The sequence below is a fragment of the Megalopta genalis genome, chromosome 8 (genome assembly GCF_051020955.1).
Source record: "Megalopta genalis isolate 19385.01 chromosome 8, iyMegGena1_principal, whole genome shotgun sequence".
Lineage (NCBI taxonomy): Eukaryota > Metazoa > Arthropoda > Insecta > Hymenoptera > Halictidae > Megalopta > Megalopta genalis.
The window spans coordinates 13,363,585-13,390,017 of record NC_135020.1 but is presented as its reverse complement, the minus strand read 5'-3'; the positions used below and the strand labels follow the sequence as shown (position 1 = coordinate 13,390,017).

At 42.5% G+C, this 26,433-nt stretch overlaps 1 protein-coding gene across 4 annotated transcripts in view; it reads right to left on the bottom strand.

Annotated features, from left to right (window-relative positions):
- The window catches only part of HnRNP-K (Heterogeneous nuclear ribonucleoprotein K), a 301,352-nt gene that overhangs the window by 174,515 nt on the left and 100,404 nt on the right, over positions 1–26,433 (bottom strand). For 3 of the 4 annotated variants that reach the window (XM_033465311.2, XM_076524287.1, XM_033465312.2), the window contains exon 3: positions 7,300–7,349. The gene's annotated coding sequence lies outside the window, so the exon portion shown is untranslated. Of the gene's footprint in view, positions 1–7,299; positions 7,350–11,267; positions 12,019–26,433 lie in introns of those variants that run through there. The other variant, XM_033465313.2, reaches the window with a different exon arrangement.

Below are 26,433 nucleotides of genomic sequence, written 5' to 3'. Positions count from 1 at the left end.
AGATTATGTCAAGGTTACGTCAAGTTTATGTCGCCATCGAGACCTCGGAAGGTTTAGCGCTAATCGCAACTATAAAGCCACGTTATCGATTCTGGGCTCTCAACTACTCTTCGACATTGAAGGAAGTCGTCCGAAGTATATTATTCGTCTAGGAAATGCTTGATGGTCTCGTCGAGCATTTACGCGCAGACTGTGCAGGAAAATTCGAATCATAAATGTCGCGACGAGCGACGACCGCCTCGAATTCCGATTAGAGTTATCGGAAACGAAATGTTACCTGCGGAACAACGTACACAGAATTATCGTGGCTCTCTAATCGCACGAGTACAAGGACAGAACGTGCAAACAGTTTCACAGCAGACTGCTGCTATCTTTCGGGAACGATGACACGAGAAAAAAAAAGGCTACGATACTCTTATAAATGTTTCCGTGGTTGCGTCACGATCGATTATATTAATTATAGTCATTTGTCCAGCGAGAAATACTTTACTGCTTCGTTTCATTATTTTATCGCAAGTTTGTGCGGTTTTCATTTCTATTCAAATTTTCCGCATAACGATCGCCCGACTATTATGTCGTATGTCAAATCAATCATTCTTTATTACGAATTTAAAAACTACTTATTTGAAAATTATAGAGTGTCAAGTTAACAAGAATTTAAACATTTGCGATTTAATCGTGCAGCAGAACGTGTCGGAGATACTCATTGACGTTCAATCGATCACTGTATTACGAATTTAAAAATTACTTATTTAAAAATTATAGGACGTCAAATTAATAAGAATTTAAACATTTGCGATTTAATCGTGCAGCAGAACGTGTCGGAGATGTTCATTGACGTTCAATCGATCACTGTATTACGAATTTAAAAATTACTTATTTAAAAATTATAGGACGTCAAATTAAGAAGAATTTAAACATTTGCGATTTAATCGTGCAGCAGAATATGTCAGAGATATCCATTGATGACTAGACACTTCATAGTTCTCAAAAGATTAATCACTTTCTTGCTCGCATGGAACGAATAAGTAAACAATCGCATAACAGGAGAAAACCAAAGCTTTCGAATTACGTACAAGACGTAATTGTTAGGCAATTATTACGCGGGAAATCGACGGATCCAATGGTACACGAATATCAAAATCCGCGTGTAATGTGCCCTTGGTTGATTTAAGTTCGTTTAATGAACGTGCAACTATATAGGAAGATCACGGAAATTAATATTTAACGAGAGGGAACAAATCGTAAGATTACGTAACCAGGCGAGGACATGCTTGCAAGCAAACGTGGTACAAATTTTTCAAAATTTTTCAAAATTTTTCAATAAAATTTTTTCAGTTTCACCGACTGAAAAATGACAGACTATTAAAAAGGGGCCGAACAAGTGGATCGTCGTATTCATCGTTTGTGCGATACGGATCGCTTTTGTTCTGCAACCGATATCACAGCTGAAATCAATTTAAACGATAACATCGAAGAAAATTCTCGACAATTTTTTGTATTCCAAGGTTGGCAAGTTCGGTTGTTTTATAAGAAGACCGCGGATTTTCTTGCAAAATAAAAATGGCGTGCGTCGATTTCATGAAAGAGAAGCAAAATGGAAAGTACTGTATCCATTTGATCATTCTAAGATAATACAATAACATAATATATAGTAAAATAATATATACAATAAAATTATAATATCATTCTAAAATAATACAAAAATAATATATTGACGTTCTTAAATTCCTTTGATATTTCTACTATTTAATATTATTACTAAATCTCGTACTAAATCTCGCATTGTACTAAATCTCGTCATAATTGCATGAAACCCGTTGTTCACTTACGAGCGTTCTGCACGAGAGAGAATTAACTATTAAGACAAACTGTACATTAACCCTTTGCAGTCGCGGAGCTATTTCAATTCGCAGTCCAAAATATGATTTCTGATCCGCGCTATTTCTGAGCCCGTCGGCAAGAACAATGCAATTTGAACAGTCTGGTTTTTTAAATATAAACGAGTCTCATGCTCTTGCAATGATATTGAAAAACAGTATACCGATGTTTAGTAGCGCCTCAGTGTCGCCACTCGAGCGCAAAGGGTTGAAAGAAGCTGCGATCGAAACCGAAGGGAACGTTCCCTTAACCCTTTGCACTCGGATGTCGCCGATGCGGCGACACAATGTATTCACGTAGAAGTGACATCTCCTTTTAATCATTCTTTTCCTCTCGTACTATAGAACGCGTAATCACGTAAAAAGCATAATTAAAAACACCAAATCTATTATTAATTAATTCTTATAAAATTTTCCAGCAGCACAACGATTTTCCTTTCAATTCGACTCCGTATAACGAAATCCGAATGTCCGAAAAATCTGTTCCGAGTGCAAAGGGTTAATATTGGTTAAATTCTTGGTATTAATATTCTTGTTATTTACTCGAGAGAACTGTGTTAACTTCGAACTTGTCAACAATTATCTACCGCGACATAAATCGCAAAATTCAACAAATGGCGTACAAATCGATGCTGGAACGTTTAGAAGACAGTTGGAACATTTTCAACTGAGCACACGAAACCTGGCACTGGCGCATCTTTCCAAGGCTCGTATAAACCTAAGCAAGTCGGCATTGGCAAAAAATATAATACTCCGCCGCAAGAAGATCGCGATGTTGCAGGAATTTGTAACTGCCGCGGTGCATTTTCGTAATTTCTTTCATCTCGTTCGAATCCTTTGTTCGCGACTGCGATGCGCCTCGAAGCGCCGAACTCTCTCTCTCTCTCTCTCTCTCTCTCTCTCTCTCTCTCTCTCTCTCTCTCTCTCTCTCTCTCTCTCTCTCTCTCTCTCTCTCGGAACATTTGGAAAACGGATCGGGAAATAAGGAAAGCAGATACGGCGGACGGCAGCAGCAGCAGCAGATGGCTCGAACATTGCCGACGTTTCCTCGAGGGATTGCGGATTCCTAGAAACGGTGCAGCGGTTTAGGATAACGGCGGAAATCCCCTCAAAATTCGGCGGTTGCAGCGGCGCGGCCAATTTCGGCGGTCAGCGGACCGACCGACCGATCGTCGAACGAGCCGGTGAATCGATCCGCGACCACGTGTTTTCTGCGTCTGACGGTTCAATTATTTCCATAAGACGAGCATCTAACGAGCTTTCATGTCAGCGTCCGTCCGTTCGTCCGTTCGTTCGTTCGTTCGTTCGTTCGTTCAGCCGGTCGGCCGGGCTTAAAATTAGATCCTACGAAACGAACAAGCCGGAAGCGAAACGACGAGGGAGCCCGCAGAAAATTTATTTAGCGGCCCGCGCCGCCGACGAGCGCCGATTCATTCATCGCGAGACGAACCTTGGTGGCCGACATTCCCCGGGAATCTGTTGGGAAACACTCGGCGGTGGTACAATTTCCTTCGGTGAGAGTCGTTCCTTACGCGAGAATAGCTGGCGGAAATTTCGAAAGCGGACTCTTTCGAGATCGCTGCAAACCGCGGCGCCATTTTGACACGGAAAAGCCGAGGGACGAACGCGATGTCAGGCAAACTGGAAACTCGCGATTGTCTCGTGGTGAAAATTCAATTATCGGCGTATTACAATTCGGAAGAAATTTTGTATACATCTGTTGATATTGATGATGTAATTGATATGGTAATTAGTATAATTAACTAGACCGCGGATTTTATGCGTTCGTTGACAAACGTGAACAGATCGAATACAAGACTGCGAAGGCATTGGGAGAATTCGAGGACGTTCTTGCATCGTTTTCAAGATATTTTAATTAATTAAAGAATTTATATTCTAATTTATTCTAATTATTATTATATTTTGGAGGTGTCGCGACGAAGGCAAAATTTAGGGGTTCGAAGTCAAACCAATTGATCTAAAAATTCATTGTATATAGAGTATGAAGTAACAGGTACGAATTAATGTCTTATATTTATCGATAGGGGCGTGTTCTTGTTATTTAATTAGTTCCTAAGCATTCTATAATCTATGTACGAGTGGCGCAATATTTAAGCAATTTAAGCTCTGAGGAAAATTTAAAAAAAAAATGTCGAGACGCGTTGAATTGAATAAGAAATTTAATTCCTCATTAGATTGACTACATAAATATATATTATATAATTATGTTGACTACATAAATATACATATATTATATAATTATGTTGACTACATAAATATATAACTTTTCATAATATGAAAATGAAAAATTTTGGTTGATCTCATAATTATGAGACGCGGTATAACATTAACCAGTTTGCCGTGCTTGACGAGTAAACTCGTCACACAAAAGTAGTCACCATTGGCTATTTAACCCTTAAATGCATCGTGTTGCCGTTTGGCAATATATATATATCTAGAAGAATATTTTGTTTTATGGTCGATTAGCTATATACGATAATTTTGTAATAAAAAAAGCTATTTTCCTAAAGATATAATGTTTTTCTGTATTTTTCCCCGCATATACACACATTTTTCAGTGAAGTTAACGATAAATAGAAATCGAAAACAGAAAAGTCGCGCATTTACGAGTTAAACTGTAATTTTCACGAGAACAAAAACTAATTCTAAAAATTCCAAGATGTTTCGAATATTTTATCCTACGCTTCCATCCTCCGCGAAGGTGTTCACATTGTCGCAAAAATAAGATTAGAAAAGAATCGCGATGTCGGTGTTCGATAACACCGCGGGGCTAACCGGTTAATTAATATCGTACACCACACTTGATTCATTAAAACTCTCAAGTATCCGCATGCATCTGTCCAAGAGCTAGTGTGCATCGCGTAAAAGTCGTCCTTGAAGAAGGAGCGTCTCGATTTTCTAAGGTGAAATCACGTTAGATGGTTGGTAACGGTAGTAGAATCGGCTGGTGTGAAGTTCGCGAGACACAGTCGAGGGTATTGCTCGCGTTCCTTGACCCTGCTAGGAGAACCCTCGAGCCGGCAGCCGCGCCGCGAAGGGTCTTTTATCCGTATGCTAACCCGTCTCCTCTCCCTGTGGCATTCCACGCTTAGGAGACTTAGAGAACACAGCCGGAGAGCAGCAAGCCGGCCGCGCGGCGAGCGGATATCGAAGGAGGACGGAGCAATAATACAAGGCCTGCCCTTGCCAGCCAAGGAGTAACGTCCTGTTACACCAGTCTGACCACTCTCTCGCCTTCCTTCGTCCTCCGCATATCCTGGCTCCTTTCCTCCGCAGCATTTCGTTTTATTTCGCGGCGAAGGCTCTCTCCCCGCCTTCTCCCCGCGCGCCTTCTCGCGACTCTCTGCTACGCTTAGACGCGCGACCGTTCGCCAGGAAACTTTGCTCCCGCTTCGTCGAAAACTTCCTGGGTGTGCACAAGTCCTTTTACAAAAATTACCCCGTCGGTTTTCCTCGCCGCGGCGAGGCGGCGAACCTCTAAGTTCCGACAGCGGTGCAGCACGCGCGCGCACCGAAATTGATAGCGGACCGTTGCAACGAAGTATTTCAGCTGCGTCTAACAGTTGTTTCGCGGAGCTCTTCGTAATACCGTGAGCATGGCAGGCAAAATTATCGGCTCGATCTTCGGGGAATGTTAAAAGCAGTCGAGATTGTTGACGCGTCGAGCGCCGCGTCGGTTCATGCGTGCGGATTTATAATGATTTTCTTGCAGTCGAGGATCATTATTTTGTCTTAGATAATGTTCTCAAAAGAACTGGTTATTTTTATAGCTGGTTATTTGATATAAATTGTGATTTTGATTATGGATTATGAGCGAGATTATACAGGGTGTCTCGGAACGGGGTTCCTGAGGTTATTTGAAGTAACTTTTTCCTTTGCGAAAATGCAATCCGCGGCTTTGTTTACGAATTATTAACGAAAAACGCTGACCAATAAGAGGCGAGAATTAGCTGGCGCGAGGCGGCCGAGTCAACGAGTGGTCGAAGCTCGGTTCCGCTGATTGGTTCAGTCGCCACGTGCCTGCCGAGCTCGTTTCTCATTGGTCAGCGTTTTTCGTTAATAACTCGTAAACGAAGCCTCGGATCGCATTTTCGCTAAGGAAAAAGTTACTGCAAATGACCTCAGGAACTCTCCATTTTCGGATTGCGAGACATTTTTGGGACATCTTGTATATAGAGTGATCTTTGAACAATTTTTTAAGAATTTCTTGAAAATAATCTGCGATCCTCTTCGTTCATAATCCATCGAATAATTTAGTTAAATATAACTACAGTGAATTCTCCCCGATTGACGCTCAGATTCTGCACAAAAATGGACAATTTGGGAAGAGGAGATACGAATTATTCGAACGTTGGGACTCGATTTTATAGTTACCGATTGTCAAGGACTACAAAATCGAGCTAGAAGGCTCGAATAATCGTATCTCCTCTTCCCATATCGTTCATTTCTCTTTCCAAGCCAAGCGTCAATTAGGGAGAATTTACTGCGGTACTTTTGAAATTATTTTAATTAATTATTCACGACAAGATTATCGAGCTTCTCCTAGTTCAGTGACTGAAAAGCCTGCGAATAGGCTCTCGCGATAAATGGCGCGTTAACCAGATTATGAAATTCATTTTTATTGTAACATATTAAACAAACTGAACGTTATTATGATTTCTACGAAACAAGAGAATTAAAATGATATCCGATAAACTCTGACTTCCTATTTTTCGTTTCATCGATTAAACGACTCTGATATTCTAGGAACCTTTGGCGTTGATATATCTGCATTGAATATTTTAAATGATCCTATTTTACCCACGTTTACGCAATTTCTGCGGTAACAATAATAACGGCAAAATGTCAGCGAAAGATGAGAGCGATCGATAAAAGCGAGCAATGATCGCATTTGGAGCGACGCGAGCTCGGAAATTGAGAACGTTTTTGCCAGGTACAGTAATGTCTCCCTAACTGACGCTCAAATTCTGCAGAAAAATGGACAATTTGAGAAGAGAAAATACGATTATTCGAGCCTTGCGGCTCGTTTTTATAATTGTTGATAATTCGTAACTATACATCTGAGCGTCAATAAGAGAGACAATCCGAGCGTCAATTAGAGAGACATTACCGTATATCCGAAGTTTCCCGGCCGAAGGGCGCGGCATAGGGTGCTGTAAAACGGGGCGAGAGTACAGAATCTTATGAAATCGTTCAGTTTTCGAGGAGACTAGTATCCCGGATTCCGGCGTAGAATTCAGCCGGATCGAACAGACTTCGATTCGCGAGACGAGCCGGAGGGGACACGACCGAGCATTCCTCGCGTGTCGTCGCCGAGCGCATTCCTCGACCGCGTGTTCCGCATGCGGAATGAAGCGCGGCTACATTCCCGCCGCGACAATTCGAAACTGTTACTCACCGATAATGGTGTCCGCCGCTGCAGCCTCCGGGATGGATCGGCAGAGAACCCTGCACAGACAAAACAAGCATCGGTTTAGTCCTCCTCTTCCTTCGAAGCCGCACTCGCGCGCGCGGACCTGCTTTGTTCGTCGACAACTACACTTCTTCTTCTTCACTCCGCAAACTTTTCGGACACTGTGTCTCCCCTTTTCGAAAAAGGAACAAAATGAACGGAAGTCGTAACAATGTCGAAGGCTCTCTAAACAGTTCTTTATCGACAGTTAACTCGTTAACTGGCTGAACGCTGGACAAAGCAACCATCGACGCGCGATACCTAACAGGTACAGGACGACAGCATTGTGCTTTTCGAAGAAACAGACTTCTTCCGGTAAGCAACCTTCCAGAAATGTTTCCGCGCACGTCCTTTTATCGCAATACGCTTGCGAAAGGAAATGTGACGAAATCGTGGACTTCGCGATAGACGGGAGATTGGAGCAAAATCTTTGGGAAAAAAGTGTTCGAGGAGAATAAATATGTTGTGTAATGGTCCGTATACATCTCTTTACTGCAATAGCAACCTTTCAGAAATGTTTCCGCGGACGTCCTTTTATCGCAATAAATTTGAAAGAAATGTTACGAATCCGTTTATTTCGAGACACGGAAGATCGAAGCAAAATCTTTGGGAAAAAAGTGTTCGAGAAGAATAAAAATGTCGCGTAATGGCTTGTATACATCTGTTTACTGCAATAGCAACCTTTCAGAAATGTTTCGCACACGTCCTTTTATCGCAATAAATTTGAAAAAAAGATGTGACGAACTCGTGTATTTCGAGACACGGAAGATCGAAGCAAAATCGTTGGGAGAAAAGTGTTCGGCAAGAATAAAAATGTTGCGTAATGGCCTGTATACGTTCGTTTAATGCAATAGCAATCTTTCAGAAATGTTTCGCACACGTCCTTTTATCGCAATAGATTTGAAAAAAATCTTACAAACCCGGGTTTTTCGAGATACACGGAAGATCGAGGCAAAATCTTTGGGAAAAAAGTGTTCGGGAAGAATGAAAATGTCGCACAATGGCCTGTATACGTCCGTTTACCGCAATAAATCTTAAGCATATATAATACCTTGACAAATCTGTGTACTTTAGATACAGAAAATTGAAGCAAAACGTTCGAGAACATTTTCAGAGAAGAAAGTATAATAACATCGTTCGATAGCGTTCGCGCGTCCTTTAACCGCGATAAATCTTTTCCAAAAGGAAAAGATATCTCGACGTACCGGCGGTATTTTTGGTACAGGAAATTGCGGCGAAATCTTCGAGAGAAGATTCACAAGGAAACGAAGAAAAATGTTGCACAATCGCGCGATGATAAAACGATTTCACGGCGAAAGAAGACCGAGGCTAATTCGAGATAAAAGGGGCCACGAACTTTTCACAGATAATCCAAGTCGAATATCTCGTTCCGTTCTCGGAGCTGTTTAGAGCCTATTATTGTAAAATTTCATTGGAAACAAGCATCGAGCGAACGCGATTCAAGCGGTGATTTACAGCGCCGGACGAAAATATAAGACGCTTTGCATATTTGCGTTGCCGTTCCCTTGAAGTTCGATGCGACTCGTAAAACTGCACGCTTATCACGTTCTGTTATGGCACGAGGACGTCCAGTTCTTTCCTTGTTTTCTGACTTTCTTAGCACCACAGCGTAACGACTTCTGTTTAATATAAATTAGCTATTTCGCGTTGATGCCACGATTCTTCGACAACGTTATTCGATCCGCCACGCTTTCGTTCGATTCTTTGCGACGACTGGAAAATTTTCTACGACCTAAATAGATAGATGCATCGTGCTTACTAGAAGACAGCGAAACGTTTCTACGTTTTCCCGCTGTCGAATAACTACTGGCACGTGCTGCAACGATGATAAACAAACCGGACGTCTTGTACTTTTGCCTAAACAACTTCGGTTTATTTTAACATTTTATGTTCATTATCTTGTAACATTTGTGTTAAATTTTTATGGTAACGTTCCGATCGAACTTCAAGTTTCGTATATACACAGGCTAGAAATTGTACATAAATATTGTACATAGGATGCGTACATATTGTAGATATATAGGATATGGTACAAAGAATATTAGGTTGATGCGTACGAAATGTCGGATTTTTAAGCGAATATATAAAACTGCGTATCTTATTCCAAAAGCTGTTTATTTAATCAAAATATGCTCCATTCGCTTCGATACACTTTTCCCAACGAGATTTCAATGCACAGATGCCTGTCTCAAAGAAAAAAAAATTCTGATCTTTAGAATCGATAAACTCTCATATAGAATTTTTCAGACTGTTTTCATTTTCATATCTTTCAGCCCGTAAAAACCGTTCTAAATGTTTAAAAGAATGAAAGTCGGTTGGCGAAAGATCCGGCGAATAAGCCGGGTGCTGCAAAATTTCATATTTTAATTCATTTCATTTCGCAATCGTTTCGTACGTCGTGTGCGGCCGAGCGTCGTCGCGGAGAAGTATCGGGCCACGCCGATTAACAAGCGATGGGCGTATAATTTTCAATTTTTCACGCATCTCGTCGATGTACCGGCAGTACTTTCCGGCTGTAATTGTCTCCCCAGTTCGAAGGAACGAGTAGCGAATTACTCCGGTCGCATTCGTTTGCACCGATGCTTTCGGAGCATCATTTTTCACAGACGTTTCGGGTCTTCCGCGCGGTTCATTTTCTAGGGAAAAATCAGCGGACCGAAAATTTTCAAAGCAACGCTGCACTTTTCGATCGTTAACAGTATTCCCCCCGAACGCCTGGTTTACATCGCGTGCAGCTTTCGCAGCATTGTTACCAAGTTTATACTCGTACAAAAAAATTACACGAATATCGGTTGAATTCGTATCCTTACGAAATTCGAAGCAAATAACAAAATGGAACACTTTTGAGAAAATCTTCTTCGTTGAAACGTGACTCTGGCGATGGACGGTACGACTATAAACGATTCGCAAGGAACGTTCGTAAAGAAAATCCGACATTCCATATACACCAACCTAATACATCATTTTCCTTCAAACACACGATACATAGAGACACGCGAAGTGTCCTATATTTTCGTCCGACACTGTCCAGTGGAATCAGCTCCAAGAATTGTGAATGAATCAGCGACGCGACGAATGCAAACAACTCGGTGTTCGTCTTCCGCGTCGACGAGACGAGACACCAGGAAACACCTCAGCATTTTTCAACTCTCCTAACAAATTCGAACGACCTACGCCGAAACAACAACGATCGAATCTCGGACGTAGCACCGAGCGCGTCCGATCGCTAGTGAAAGTGGCGGTCTCGTCGATGAATTGCAAGAGGGTGCGTCGTCGGCGGCGTTCTCGCAGCGCGATCGTTCCCGATGGAATCTCAGGAATCCGGGCCGATCGTCCATCGAGGCGACGGCTTATTTAATTGCGGCGACAGGCTTCGCCGTTGGTCGGCCGGCGAGCGTCGTCGATTGGCCGCGCAGTCGGTTCGGTTATCGTTCCAGCCTGCCAGCTAGCTATCGCGTTATCGCTCGGCTGAATATTTTCGCGCGCTTTGCCAACCGACCCGCGCCGCGGGCCGCCTTTGCGCGCCTAGTCCCACGCGGTCGGCCGGCCTCTAGCCGCTAGATCGCCGAGTCACCTGCATTCCTGGCGATCTCCTCGCGATTACGCAATTACCGGTAACACGGTCGACTCGCGATCACCCGAGCCCGGTGCACCACCCGGGGCCACCTGGTCGACGAATTCACACACCGGCACACTGCACTGCTTCTTCGACACGTGCACGGCGGCGTCGAGACTGGCCGACACAACTGGGACCACTGGGGTGCGCTCTCCGTAAAAAAAAAACGCGCGAAATCGAAACACCGGCCGTCGTTGCGATCGATTTCTCGAACCGGCGGAGGATGCAGCACGGCGGGAAGACTGTGCCTAGGTCAGGGCCGGGGGCGCGCGGGTACCTTGAGCTATCCTGGCGTCGTGACGCGCGAATTCCTGCTTGGCCGAGGATATCCAGGTGAGAGCAGGGGACGCGGTAGAATGGAGTTCTCGGCGAGCAAGAACCGACACTAGACGCAGGAACACGAGTAAGTTCGCGAAGCGGTGAGCCCTGCTTCTTCCAACGAGTGGGCACACTCCTCCGCTCTTCGACGCTCCGGTGTCCCCCCACCCTCCTCGGGCTTCTTCTACCTCTTCCTTCGTCGCGAAGAGGCACGGGCGAGGACGAGGTGGGGGGCACGTGTACGCGGGACGAGCCACGGCGAGGAGGGAGAGCCAGACGAAAGGGCAACGGAGAAGGAGAGAATCGCCGGGGGGAGAGAACCAGAGATAGAGAGACGGCGGAGAGGTGGGGAGGGGGCCGCGGGGCGGGTGGGGGCGGCTGGAAACACACATGTGTGTACGTAAGTGCACTCGGCCGCGAGCTGCAACGTGAACGAATAATCCGGATGCATCCGCGGGCCGTGGGGCCTCGTGCCGAGGGGGGGCGAAGTCAATGAACGACTTCACCGCAATCGCCACGCGGCGAGAGAATTTCACGGTTGCGGGCTTCTCTCTCTCTCTCTTTCTCTCTCTCTTCGTCTCTCTCTCTATTCGCCTCTCTTTTTTCTTTATTAATTTCTCTCTCCGTCTCTCTTCTCTCTTTATTCATTTCTCTCTTCGTCTCTCTTCTCTTCTCCTCTCTCTCTCTCTCTCTCTCTCTCTCTCTATTCGTCTCTCTTCTCTCTCTATTGCTCTCTCCCTCTTTCTCTATTCCTCTCTCTCTATTCGTCTCCCTCTCTTTATTCATTTCCCTTTCTCTATTCGTATCTCTCTCTTTATTCGTCTCTCTCTCTTTATTCGTCTCCCTCTCTTTATTCGTCTCCCTCTCTTTATTCGTCCCTCTCCCTTCGTCTCTCTATATTCATCTCTCTATTCATCTCTCTCTTCGTCTCTCTCTATTCATCTCTCTCTCTTCCTCTCTCTCCATTCATCTCTCCCTCTTCGTCTCCCTCTTCGTCTCTCTCTCTCTCTCTCTCTCTCTCTCTTCATATGTTTCTCTCTCCCTCTTCGTATGTTTCTCTCTTCGTCTCTCTCTCCCTCTTCGTCTGTTTCTCTCTTCGTCTCTCTCTCTTCATCTGTTTTTCTCTTCGTCTCTCTCTTCCTCTTCGTCTGTTTCTCTCTTCGTCTCTCTCTCTCTTCATCTGTTTTTCTCTTCGTATGTTTCTCTCATCGTCTGTTTTTCTCTTCGTATGTTTCTCTCATCGTCTCTCTCTTCCTCTTCGTCTGTTTCTCTCTTCGTCTCTCTCTCTCTTCGTCTGTTTCTCTCATCGTCTCTCTCTCTCTTCATCTGTTTTTCTCTTCGTATGTTTCTCTCATCGTCTCTCCCTCTCTCTCTCTACGTTTCTCTCTCTCTCTCTCTTCATCTCTCTCACTCTCTCCGTCTCTCTCGGAGGCTCCTACTTACAGTTTCCCGGGGTCTCTACATGCATTTTCCACCCCCGACGCTCGCCTCTCGCTTTCCGATCGAACCGTGGCCCCCCGCAATTACATAAACGAGCTTCCCAAGACCTTCGCGTTTTTCTGTATCGAACGCCGTTTTCATTTTGGACGCTGTCTGGCCGGCCAGACTGCCCGAGATTAAAAACATTCGAGCTTTCGACCGATCGCGGCCAGACCAAGCTGGATAGTGTGTCTAATAGGTTTCAAGCTTGACGATGTTGAATGAAGAGAGGGGGAAACAACCGTCTTTATTACTGTTGTTTTCGAACTGTTCCCTGCAACGTTTCTCTCATGTTCGAATGAAATATTATCTTAAGAATATTTTACAATATATCATTTTTTAAAATACGTTCTCTTTCGAGTAAACAAAGTATTTTATGTTGAAAGATGTTCGCGTGCATGATCCGAACTAAAATATCTATTCACAGAGATATTTTACCTAGTTCCAAGTCAAAATTGGGAACAACGAACGCAGTCGAATATAAAACGATGTACAAATATTTCAGAATAATTCTATTCGTCTGACACGGAATGAACTGCGATTTTCACGATTTTCAATTGCTCGTAGCTCGTAACAAACGTCAACCGATTTCGATGAACTGTATATAATATGCATATAATTTTAAATATAAATTTTCGTTCCAGGTTCAAATAAAAAAAGTTAAAATTGTTAAGAATGTCCTTTATCTTCTGTTGCCATTTTATGTAATAGCAGAATTTAAAAAAGGATATACCGGTCATTGTACTGTAAACTAGTTCCTTTAACACTTAAAAAAAAAAGACGAAAAAAGATTCGAGTCAATTAGACCAGTTCGAAAGAAGTTATTTCATTTTAAAACGTGAACTGCAATACGTATTTCCCAGGGCTCGTAATTTGCCACTTGAAGACGATCGTACCCCGCTTTCGAATGCTGTGAAGAAGACCGCAGAACAATCGACAACGATTCAGTTCGCTGGAGCGTCGTAGTCTCGGTAATTAGCCCGATAACGCCGATAATGCGAGCGAATAAAGGCCCGCCGATAAACCGAAGTTTACGAGTCCGGAGAACGCGGTCTGTCGGGAGCGAGCCGTATATACAGGGTGTCCCAAAATTATGGTACGTCCGGGAAATTGGAGATTCCTGAGGTCATTCGAAGCAACTTTTTCCTTTACAAAATTTTTCTCCGCCGCTTCGTTTGCGAGTTATTAGCGAAAAACATTGACCAATGAGAGGCGAGAGCTCGCCCGGCGCTAGGCAGCCGAGCCGATCAGAGGCGACTCGCCTAGCGCTAGGCGGCCGAGCCAATCAGAGACGAGCTCGCGCAGCGCTAAGCGGCCGAGCCGATCAGAGGCGACTCGCCTAGCGCTAGGCGGCCGAGCCAATCAGAGACGAGCTCGCGCAGCGCTTACTGCCTCGGCCGCCTAGCACTAAGCGAGCTCGCTCCTCATTGGTAAGTGTTTTTCGTTAATAACGCGTTAACGATGCCTCGGAGAGAATTTTTCTAAAGGAAAAAGTTGCTTCAAATCACCTCAAGAACCCCTCATTTCCAGGAGATACCATAATTTTGGGACACACTGTATAGCCGCGAATAATCTTGGTCCGCATAACGTTTCTGGATCCAACGCCGCGCGGGAAGCGTTTGGGGTGGTCCACCGAGTGCGTGACGAGGCTTCCCATTCAAAGAAAAACTGGCGGCGGATTGACGATGCACACCGCGAGCCGCGCGCAGAGGAAAGTCGTTCGCCGAGATCAAAAGCTGAGGACTGGCACGGCCGGAAGTTATTCACCGAGCAGAATTCGGGTTCCCGAACCATCCGAGAATTCTGATGCTCGTTTTCAAAGCGTCTCTCGCGACGCAGCTCCGTGAGACGCGTTTACGAAAAGCACGGAATCCTGGACGCCGCGTGGAAGGGTAATTGAAAGCACGATTTTGTCTCGATTGCGTCGAGTTAACCGCGGAGCTGGCAAAGATCGTGCTTGACTGGTGCTTGCACCAGACTGACGAGACTGCGTTTATTCCGATTTTATTATTCCGTGAGTTTCGATTAAACCCTTGCACTATGATTTCTTTCTTTCTTTCTTTCTTTCTTTCTTTCGAGTAAATTCGTCGTAATCATTGAAATGCAACGAAAAGATTGTTTCATTTGAATAAACTTTTATATCGATTTGTTCGGAGTAGAATTCTCTCGCTCGTTATAAAGATATAATCCTTGAAATACAATATGCAATCAAAAGATTTCGATTTAAGAAATCTTTTGATTTCGCTTCGAGCAAAATTCTTTCCTAAAAAAATTCGTTCTTAAGAAATTTTTGCCGCGGTCTGTCTAATATTATTGCGGAAGAAAATAACCATCCCATCGGTGCGAAAGATGCAAGAAGTTATATTTATATTCTTCGAAAAATATTTTTTATCATCGAATAATCAGTTAATATAATCAGGGTGGACCTTTATCTTCCAGAAATTTCAATGATAATATCAGTATAAACGAGATTCATTGCCGATTCGTTTATAGTTCCTAACATAACTTTTAAGAAGATTTTCACGTTTGTTTCAAATAATTATCTCAAATAAGTACAAAATGAAATATTTCAATAATGTTACTCCAAAAGTGTTATTTCAAACGAAGTTATTTTAAATAAAGTTATTTCAAATAATGTTATTTCAAATAATGTTATTTCAAATAATGTTATTTCCAATAATGTTATTTCCAATAATGTTATTTCCAATAATGTTATTTCCAATAATGTTATTTCCAATAATGTTATTTCCAATAATGTTATTTCCAATAATGTTATTTCCAATAATGTTATTTCCAATAATGTTATTTCCAATAATGTTATTTCAAATAATGTTATTTCAAATAATGTTACTTCAAATAATGTTACTTCAAATAATGTTACTTCAAATAATGTTATTTCAAATAATGTTATTTCAAATAATGTTATTTCAAATAATGTTATTTCAAATAATGTTATTTCAAATAATGTTATTTCCAATAATGTTATTTCCAATAATGTTATTTCCAATAATGTTATTTCCAATAATGTTATTTCCAATAATGTTATTTCCAATAATGTTATTTCCAATAATGTTATTTCCAATAATGTTATTTCCAATAATGTTATTTCCAATAATGTTATTTCCAATAATGTTATTTCCAATAATGTTATTTCAAATAATGTTACTTCAAATAATGTTACTTCAAATAATGTTACTTCAAATAATGTTACTTCAAATAATGTTATTTCAAATAATGTTATTTCAAATAATGTTATTTCAAATAATGTTATTTCAAATAATGTTACTTCAAATAATGTTATTTCAAATAATGTTACTTCAAATAATGTTATTTCAAATAATGTTACTTCAAAAGTATTATTTCAAATAATGTTACTTCAAAAGTGTTCTTTCAAATAACGTTACTTCGAAAGTCTTATTTGAAATAATATTTCAAATAACGTAATTTTAAACTTGTCCCTTAGATTTGCCCCAAGTCTCGTACAAAAGCAACTTCGCCGCCTCAATAAATGGAAAGCAAAGATCAGAAAGCAACGTGTACGTGTGTGTGTGTGTGTGTGTACTTCGAGTGATCCGGTAGTTAAAAGTCTACTCTGGCAGTTAAAAGCAAATATTCTATTTTCTATTTTTTTCCTAGCAGCTCGCAGCGACTGGATTTATCTGTAGTCCGACAGGAGGTTAAATCGTAATCAGCTTTTCAAATAGAAACCACCGAAATATATTCCGCGATTAATGAATCCAGCGGTTCATTGGATTTTCATTACGAATTCCAGCGTCGCACCGCGTCGTTCTAATTCGAGCGACTAAATCGAGCTAAACGCGCGCGTCGTGCAACCGACCGAGCTGAGCCAACTTCCATAAAAGAGCCGAAACGAGAAGGCTGTCAATCAGCGAAAAACACGCTTGCACTGATCACGGCAAAATGAACCCTTCTCGAAATTTCCGAATTAAATTTGAATCCCATTCAACTTTATCGTACGCCGCCGAGTGCTGGGATGTTGCAACAGGATCTCCGAAAATACCTCCCCCTTCTCTCTCTCTCTCTCTCGTTCTCTTTCTCTCTCGATCTTTCTTTCTCTCTTTTCGTTTATCATTCGCCCACTCGTTGCGGAAATGCCGTGGACACTCGAATCCAGAAATCGCCTGAACGTATTTAAGAGCCGTGCGTAATTCAAAAGCCGGCGTCAACATAGTCAAATTTTAATCGCGCATGCATCCCTGCGTCGCGATTCTCGTTTAAAAATTATTTGCGTTCTCGCAAACGATCGCGTACGATTTTTTAAAAAAATGATCCATAAGAATTTAGAAGCTAATAATAACGATAATAAATAATATACCAAACGCGCATAAAAGTATCAATCCTGCATTGGCTGAATAAATTTTAATCGCACGTGCATCCCTGCATCGCGATTCTCGTTTAAAAATTATTTGCGTTCTCGCAAACGATCGCGTGCGATATTTTAAAAATGTTCGATAAGAATTTAGAAGCTAATAATAACGATAATAAATAATATACCAAACGCGCATAAAAGTATCAATCCTGCATTGGCTGAATAAATTTTAATCGCACATGCATCCCTGCATCGCGATTCTCGTTTAAAAATTATTTGCGTTCTCGCAAACGATCGCGTACGATTTAAAAAAAAAATGATCCATAAGAATTTAGAAGCTAATAATAACGGTAATAAATAATATACCAAACGCGCATAAAAGTATCAATCCTGCATTGGCTGAATAAATTTTAATCGCACGTGCATCCCTGCATTGCGATTCTCAATTAAAAATTATTTGCGTTCTCGCAAACGATCGCGTACGATTTTTTTAAAAAATGATCCATAAGAATTTAGAAGCTAATAATAACGATAATAAATAACATATCCAACGCGCATAAAAGTAACAATCCTGCATTGGCTGAATAAATTTTAATCGCACATGCATCTCTGCATCGCGATTCTCAATTAAAAATTATTTACGTTCTCGTAAACGATCGCGTGCGATATTTTAAAAATGTTCGATAAGAATTTAGAAGCTAATAATAACGATAATAAATAATATACCAAACGCGCATAAAAGTAACAACCCCGCATTGGCTAAAAATAAACCATCCGATTCGAGAAGCATTAATAAATTAATAAATAACAATCCGCGTTTTACGCCGGGTGCTACGACTCATTAATTTCACGAAAAATGAATTCGCGTCGTTTCATCGAGCCACAGCTATAGGCGATTATCTGCTCGGATTAAAATATTAAAGCACCGCGGCTGCCGATGCGACGAAACGCGCAAAAATTCGGTTAGGATTCCGCGCGATTAAACGCTGAAACAGATGAAAACTTTTCAGTTTCGATTGCATCGCGTGAATTACTTTTCGCGGAGTCTAACGGGCGGTCGCGTTGGTTCGACGAGAGAGCAACGTGTTGCCGAAATGAATTACTTGTGCTTTATTGATTGTTGATCGCCGGAGCACACACCAGCGATATTCCCGCAGTTTTCGGTGAACAGATATTTACAGCGATTTTGTTTACGCGGCGGTCGCGTGTAAACGAGCCGAACACTGCCGACAGTATCCGATGATAGCGGCTAGAAAAACGATCTAGCTTGCGGTGGGTGCTGTGCGGACGCGCGCGATCGAAGAAGAAAAATACTTGCCCGCAACGGGGCTCGCCCGCCGACTCTCTGGCCGGCTACTAGTCACGAAATTCATAAAGCAAAGATGCCAGAGATACACGGTGACGCGCGCGACATTTTTCAACGGCGAAGATTGATTCGAGAACGATGCGACCGCAGATATTGCGAGCGTTTCCACCACGAATTCGCGATCCCGCGGACGAAAATATCGCGGATAAATGTGACACGGATTTCCGATACGCTCGCCGAGGATCTTGCATTAACAACGCCGTGAAGATATTCTGGCTCGTCTCTGTTAAAAACTCTTAGGTTTTTAAGTCAACCCGTAACTTTACGTTCACTCGAAGTTAACCCTTTGGACGATATTTTGAACTTCGCGAGCCTGAACTACGATCGTCGATTATTTTACGAACCGCGCTCATCGACGTTTATAGATCGAGCTAAAATAATTCGATTTCCATTTCTCAGAAAAATTGCGAGCTTACGTTCCTTCGATAATGGCTTTGTGATCTTGTTAACCCTTTGCGTCACGGTTTATTCCACGGTGATTTACAGTTCTGCGTTTTTGACACTGAACTCCTGGAACTCCTTCACATTATGGTAAAAAGTGGTTTCACATCTTTTGTTCTCACGTTGCCGATACGATGACGAAGATCCTTTGCCTTAAGAATTTCAAGACCGAATTTATTTAGACTCGCCACGATTTTCATCGTAATGTAAGCTCTGTAGAAATTTAAAGCTTGAATTGATTTAGACTCGTCGCGATTTTCATCGTAATGTGAGCTTTTACTAATTAATTTGATCAAGCATTTCTTAAAATGATCTGAGAGTGATTATAACGTATGTTTTGTAGAAATTTCAAGGCTGAATTTACTTGGATTTGTCACGATTTTTTTATCATAATGTGAGCTTTTACAAATGAATTTAAGAAACGATTGATTAATTGATCGATTCCTAGATTTACAAGCGAATTTAATTAATCATTTCTTACAATGATCTGAGAGTAACTATAACGTATGTTTTATAGAAATTTCAAGGTTAAATTTATTTAAATTTGTCACGATTTTGATCATAATGTGAGCTTTTACAAATGAATTTAAGAAACGATTGATTAATTGATCGATTCCTAGATTTACAAGTGAATTTAATGAATCATTTCTTAAAATGATCTGAGAGTAACTATAACGTATGGTTTATAGAAATTTCAAAACCCAATTTATTTAGATTCGCCACGATTTTTGCCACAATATAAACTTTTACAAATGAATTGAAAAAATGATTGATTAATTAATCGATTCCTAAATTTTAAGAACGGTACTATCGAATTATGTTTCAACTATTAAAAAATAAATATTATTCGTATGTAGTACATTACGAGTGAAATCTTCATTAACGGATCTGACTCGTTGTTACAGGGTACGATGTTAATTTTGGCAGTTAACATCAGTATGAAATCTGTAATGCGTAACTTTTCGGTCTGGCAACTACAGTATCAATTATTAAAGATAACTGGGCTTAGAAGCAACGTGGACTCGAAGTTGACGAACTGAAAATTAGGAAGACCGAAATAGAATCCAGACACCGGTATTCGGCTTCCATTGCGACCAATCACGGAACAGAGCGATGAGACCGTCGTTATAAGGAGCGGCGAGGTTAATGAAATGCGCCCAAATTGTTAGGAAGCCCGGTTAATGTTTTGTATTAATTTAACGTGTAATCCGAGGCGCGGAGTCTTCGGCTAAGCGGGCCCACCCGCGCGCACCTCTAAGTATTCCTGCGCATCCGGCAACGAAAATCCTCCGAACTTGGTCAAAAAAAAAAATGTTTATACAGTCGCAGCGAGAGACTGTCCGTATCGGAATTTCGACGGTTGCTAATTAACGTCGACGATGTTTCGCGTAATTGAAACTTCTCAACATTTCGAACGGAGTGTATATCGAGTTTCAACGAGGCGGATGCTCGGAGTCCATTAGACTTTGCATGATTAACCTGAACGGGGACGGAAATTACGTACCGAAAGAAGGAGCGATTCTGTTAAGGGTATTCCGCGGCGTAGAACTTGAAAAAAAAAATCGATCTTTTTCATTGCCTCATTTCCTTCCAAAAAGTGCCTACGAAAAAGAGTCTTCGAAAAAGAGTCTTCGATAAAGAGCCTACAAAAAAGAACCTTCGAAAAAAAACCTACGAAAAAGAATTTCCGAAAAAAGCCTTCGAACAAGAGGCTTCGAAAAAGAGGCTTCGAAAACGAGCCTCCGAAAAAAAGCCTCCGAAAAAAAGCCTCCAAAAAAAGCCTTCGAAAAATAGCCTTCGAAAAATAGCCTTCGAAAAATAGCCTTCGAAAAATAGCCTTCGAAAAATAGCCTTCGAAAAAGAGCCTTCGAAAGAAGCCTCCAAAAAAGAGCCTTCGAAAAAAAGCCACCAAAAAAGAACCTTCGAAAAAGAGCCTTTGAAAAAGAGCCTCCGAAAAAGAACCGTCGGAAATATCTGTACAAAGTCATTTGTAAAAGATAACGAAGTTTCTGAGGTTTGAAACTGATTACTCAATATATTATTAACAATTACAGCCCTTAAACACGTTTTTTTTCGAAACCTTATTTTTTTCAACTGGCTGACACAGTATCTCAAGATCTAGTTGGCCGATTGACTTCAAATTTACAGGGAGAATCTTCCAGCAGACGTATCTTTAACGCACGAAACAACTAGAAGAATTGCAAAATATTTATTTCGCAACTTTTTTAACGCCCAAGACACGAAAGAAGGAAGCTAGAAAGTCGAAACTGTAACTTTAAATTGCTGCCACTTTTTGTCGGTACAAATTTTGACGCTTTCCTAGTTCCCAGCCATAACTACGTCCTTTCTAATGGACACACTTTTTCCCCTGCTTTTTTCCGATTAACGTGACAGCTGAAATCACGTCACAGCCATGGAGACACTTTTTTTCACGAGACTTACTTCAATATACTGTGGCTTGCACGTATGGCATTATTTTTACTACATGTAAATATATTTAAGTAGATACATGTAATTAAATGTATATAATTTAATATAATCAACGTTAATTTAATACAAGCAATAATAACCTAATATAACTAAATATACATACGAAAGCCAAATGTAGAACACCCTACGGTTAATCCAAAAAAAAAAAAAGAAAAAGATCAGAAATCGGTACGAAATACGCACGCCTAAACCGGTATACCCCACGAACCACCTCGAACACACAGGACTCCCGCAAGCGGTATAATTCTCGTGCTGGCAAAATGATGGCAAAAACGATGGATGGTGTGCGAGGCCGACCGAATCGGAAGTGCTTCCGATTACCCAACCGTAGGGAAGCCGCAGAGAGAGAGTCTGACTAAGAGAACGATGAATCACCGCGAGGAACGGTGTGTCCCGGGGGCAGTTCGCGACGAGCCAGCCGGAAAGACGCGGAACTTCGGAACGGTACCAATTAGAGAACGGGATTAAAACGCTCGGACGACGCGGTTCAACGGTCTCGATCGCCTAACGCCACGCGGCAAACAAATCTCTCTCTCTATCGAATTACCTAACCGGAGAGCATTAATCTTCCGATGGAACGTTGTCACCCCCGGACCTCGTGGCAGGTCGTCCGGCGTCGAACCAACCGAACAAAACGGCCGAACAGATCACGCGCGAGCGGACTGCTCGCTCGGGGAGCATGGTTTTATCACTGGATCCACGAACGATCTTCCGTCTGCTTCTCGATCGAATCTAGCCCGAGGGGGGAAGAAGCCTTACACGAGTGCCTTCGCGTAGAGCCGTCGCAGTGGGAAGACGACGGATCATCCGTCGAGATCGTTCCGCGAACCTCGTGGCAGCCGGAAGAAAAGAGTCCGTCGTCCAGCCGAGAGACACGGTCGCTTCCGTCCCACGAGTCAGTCAGCCCCGAAGAGGAGCGCCGGCGGCCACCACGTCGCGGCGCGAATGCGGCTGGAATCGCGAAGGGTTGGCTCGCGATGTCCTCCGGAACGTACCTCCTGGCAGTGGTTCACCTTCCTGGCGGCGAGGAAAGGGTATCCCCGACGACTTCCCGGCGAGGCTGTGCGCTCGGCGACGTCGACGGCGGCGTTCCGCACCGGCCAGGAACCGCGTGCACCTCCTCGGCTCGTGCTCGTGCTCGTGCACGTTCACGGGTTCACGGAGTCTCGCACGCGTAACGGTTCGCACGGTGCGTGACATGCGTGTCGCGCGCGTATGACGTGGCGTGTGTGCGGAAGTATATTGATCAGCTGATGGTCGGGTGGATACTGGGTCGGTTCGCAGAATTCACCATATTGTTGCGTCAGCGCGCCTGCGCCGAGCCCTCGCTCCCTTCGGCCTCCCTTTTCGTGCGCTTCGACCCCTCGGCACGGCCGCGCCGCCCCTCCGCGCCACTCTTGCCTTCCTGGCCGGCCGCCCCTACCCCTTGCCCCTTCGTCCCTGTGACGGCTGGTCGCGCTATCTTTCTCGCGCTCGCGGGGTCTCTCTTTTGGTCTTGGAATCTCGTTCGTTCTCCGCCTCTCTTTCGCTCTCTTTCTTTCTTTCGTTCATTCTCCGTCTCTCTTTCGCTCTCTTTCTTTCTTTCGTTCGTTCTCCGTCTCTCTTTCGCTCTCTTTCTTTCTTTCTTTCGCTCAACGCTCTCGCTCTCTTTCTCTCGCTCACGGTTTCTCTTTCGCTCTCTTTCTTTCTTTCGTTCGTTCTCCGTCTCTCTTTCGCTCTCTTTCTTTCTTTCTTTCGCTCAAGGGCTCTCGCTCTCTTTCTCTCGCTCACGGTTTCTCTTTCGCTCTCTTTCTCTCACTCACGATCTTTCGCTCTCCTTTTCTCATTCTTGGTCTCTCTTTCACTCTCTCGCTCTCTTTAGCTCTCTTTCTTTCGTTCTCGGTTTCTCTCTTGCTCTCTTTTTCTCTCGCACTCTGCTTCTCTCGCGCTCTTTTTCCCGCTCTCTCTCACTCTCTCTCGCTTTATTTCGCTCTCTCTGTCTCTCGCACTCTGCCTCTCTCTCGCTCTCCCTATCTCTCGCTCTCTGTCTCTCGCACTCTACTACTCTCTCGCTCTCTTTCTCTCGCACTCTGCTGCTCTCTGGCTCTCTCTCTCTCTCTCGCTCTCTTTTTCTCACACTCTGCCACTCTATCTCTCGCTCTCTTTCTCTCGCTTTCGGTCTCTCGCTCTCTCTGTTTCTCGTTCTCTTTCTCGATCTCTTTCTAGTTCTCTCTCTCTCTCTCTCTCTCTCTCTCACTGTGTCACCAGAAGCACTCGTCGTCTCGCTCCCTCCTTTGTTCGACGAAAAATGTCAAGAGAAACCGGGTGCCGCCGTCTCCGGCGAGGGTGAAGAGGGTGCGCGCGAACCGGCGAAAAATAAATTCGTGATTTCTAGACCGCGGACGTGCGCCGGTCAACAACGCGATGCGGAATCGATGCCCGGAATACCGAATCGGCGCCGTTACGTAATTCCCGTGCGTTTTCGCGCGGACCATATCTCTCCCTCTCTCTTACTCTATCTTTTTCTCTTTCTCTTTCTATCTCTCTCTCTCTCTCTCTCTCACTCTCTCTATCTCCCTCACTCTTTCTTTTTCTCTCCCTCATTCTCTCTCTCTCTCTCTCTCTCTCTCTCTCACTTTTCCTCGCGCCACGTCTCTCTCTTATCGCCTCACACCATGTCTCTCATCTCGCACTCCTCTATCCGCGACGTGTCGCAACCGAAGGGTAAATCGTTCGCGAGAACTTCACGGATGCTCGGAAAATCGACTTCACGATGCAGTCGATTAGGGTATGGTCTCGTCGACGGGTTTAGCTGGGACGAAGTTCCGTGATGCGAGAACTGCCTCTCCGAGAAGTCACTGATCTCGATTAACAACTCTTTTATTTACCACTTGGCAGGCGATAAACTGGTCGGACCAGTGATGAGCGCAATTTATGAAGTAGGCGCGCGTGTGCAGTCGCGGTCCGGGGCAAATATTATTTGACATGAAAATAGGAAATAATTAATTTAGAACCGTTATTTTACGACGCTGTTATTTCAGGATAAATTAATATCGATTTATGCGAGATAATAGCAATCTCTCGAGTGATGAATTTTTTCGTTATTGTTTATTCTTGATATGACAAGAGATATGGTCGTCGAAACGATACCAGACCGAAACGTTTTATTTTATAAAACCGTTGCATCGATTTACTTCGAGCAAAACAGTTTCCTAAAAGGAAAGGTTCGTCCTTATTATCTGGATACGTTGATCTAATATTGTCGTAAAAGAAAGTAATCGTTCGACTGTTTGGAACGTTTCCAATGTTTCTTATTATCGGATGATCGTTTAACATTGTCAGATCGGTGCTTTTATCTTGCAGGAATGTCAACGGAGATGTCAGTGTAAGCTCTGAGTTGATAAACTTGACATACGATAATTAGTAATTCCATGTAATAGTAGAATTTGTTAAAACAAGAGATGCATAAAAATAGCTTTTTCGGGCAATCGCTGCAAAATGTCGTTTGTCTTGCTACAGCAGGTTTTTTTCACTAATCGAAAAGCTTCGAACTGACTGTATCATAAATGGTACACGACGCGATGACTGTGCTCCAAACGAGCTAACTACTTTTGAATTAATGATGCAATGAAATATCGCGTGATAATACATCAATCTTCAGTATATGATAATAAATATAATAAATAATATAATATACGAATTTAAATGTAAGAATAATTTGTTAATATAAGTATATTTTATATTTGATTATCTTACTTTGTCATTAGTATATGTATATTTTTAATGTTTGTTAAATAATATACGAATAATATAATAAACGAATTTAAATATAAGTATAATTTCTTAATATAAGTATATTTTATATTTTATTATCTTACTTTATCATTAGTATAACAATATTTTTAACGTTTCTTTTTGTTCACTTTATACTTCATCGTTACCTTATATTGTCTATACTCCACATAGTTACAAATAGTATAGTTACAATAGTGTAACAACTAAAATTACTATAAATTACCTCCGAAATCCTGCATTAATCGGACCGAAGACTGCGGAAACATAGCCGTCACCCATATACGGGTGACGCGATGTTAAATAAATGAAATAATATCCTAACCGAGAGTAATTCAATTAAGAAGTGCCGGTGAAATTTATTAGATTCGTCCACCTTCGGCAGTGGTTCCACCCTCCGCGTTTCCATCGTAGGTACAGGCTTACCGCTTGGGCTTGCCATCCAACCCTAAAACTGAATGGATCCAGGCGATATTTCAGCCGCGGGCATTTTCTTTCGAAATTAGCCCCTGGAAGTCGGTTTACTGTTACGCCGTGTGCTACAATACCCTAGCTATCAAACTCAATAGCGATTGACGTGTCATAAACCTCAAGACGCGAGGCAACGAGGGGATCCGCAGGATTCGTGACACCCTTGGGTCCCCCCTCCCCGTACTACCCTACAGAGGATTTCAGCCCTGCACGCGTAGCTCGCGGTAACTATCGATTTGTCGAGCGACTGTCTGGAACTGGAAATTGTCTCTTAATTTGTCAATCGTAGAGTTCGGGATCGACAAACGACGACATTGTCTACAACCATCGTTGAAAATCATCCACCATTGAGAATCATTCGCTATTAACCCTTCGTGCTCGGAGCAAAATTAACGGAAAATTTAAAACAGCTTCTCCGATCCATGATATTTCTATTTTACACAACCTAGTGCATTTTATACATATTAAATTGAATTTTCTGACTCATTCAACAGTTACGCTGGTAACAGTTTTTTAAAAATATAAACAAATTTGACTAATAAAATTATTTTAAAACGCGACGTAACAATTTTTAATGGCCCCTTGGAGTCGCCACTCGAGTGCAATGGGTTCACATTTTACAGGCCGCGCGTTTTTATGAGAAACCTTCGTGGCGAGCCAGCGTTTTATCCTGGATTAAACTGCTATTTTGCAAACAAAATTATAATTAAATTATAGTTTGCAAATCAGCGAGAAATTGTCAGGTAAATTTTACAAATATTGAAATTTTAGGTTTAT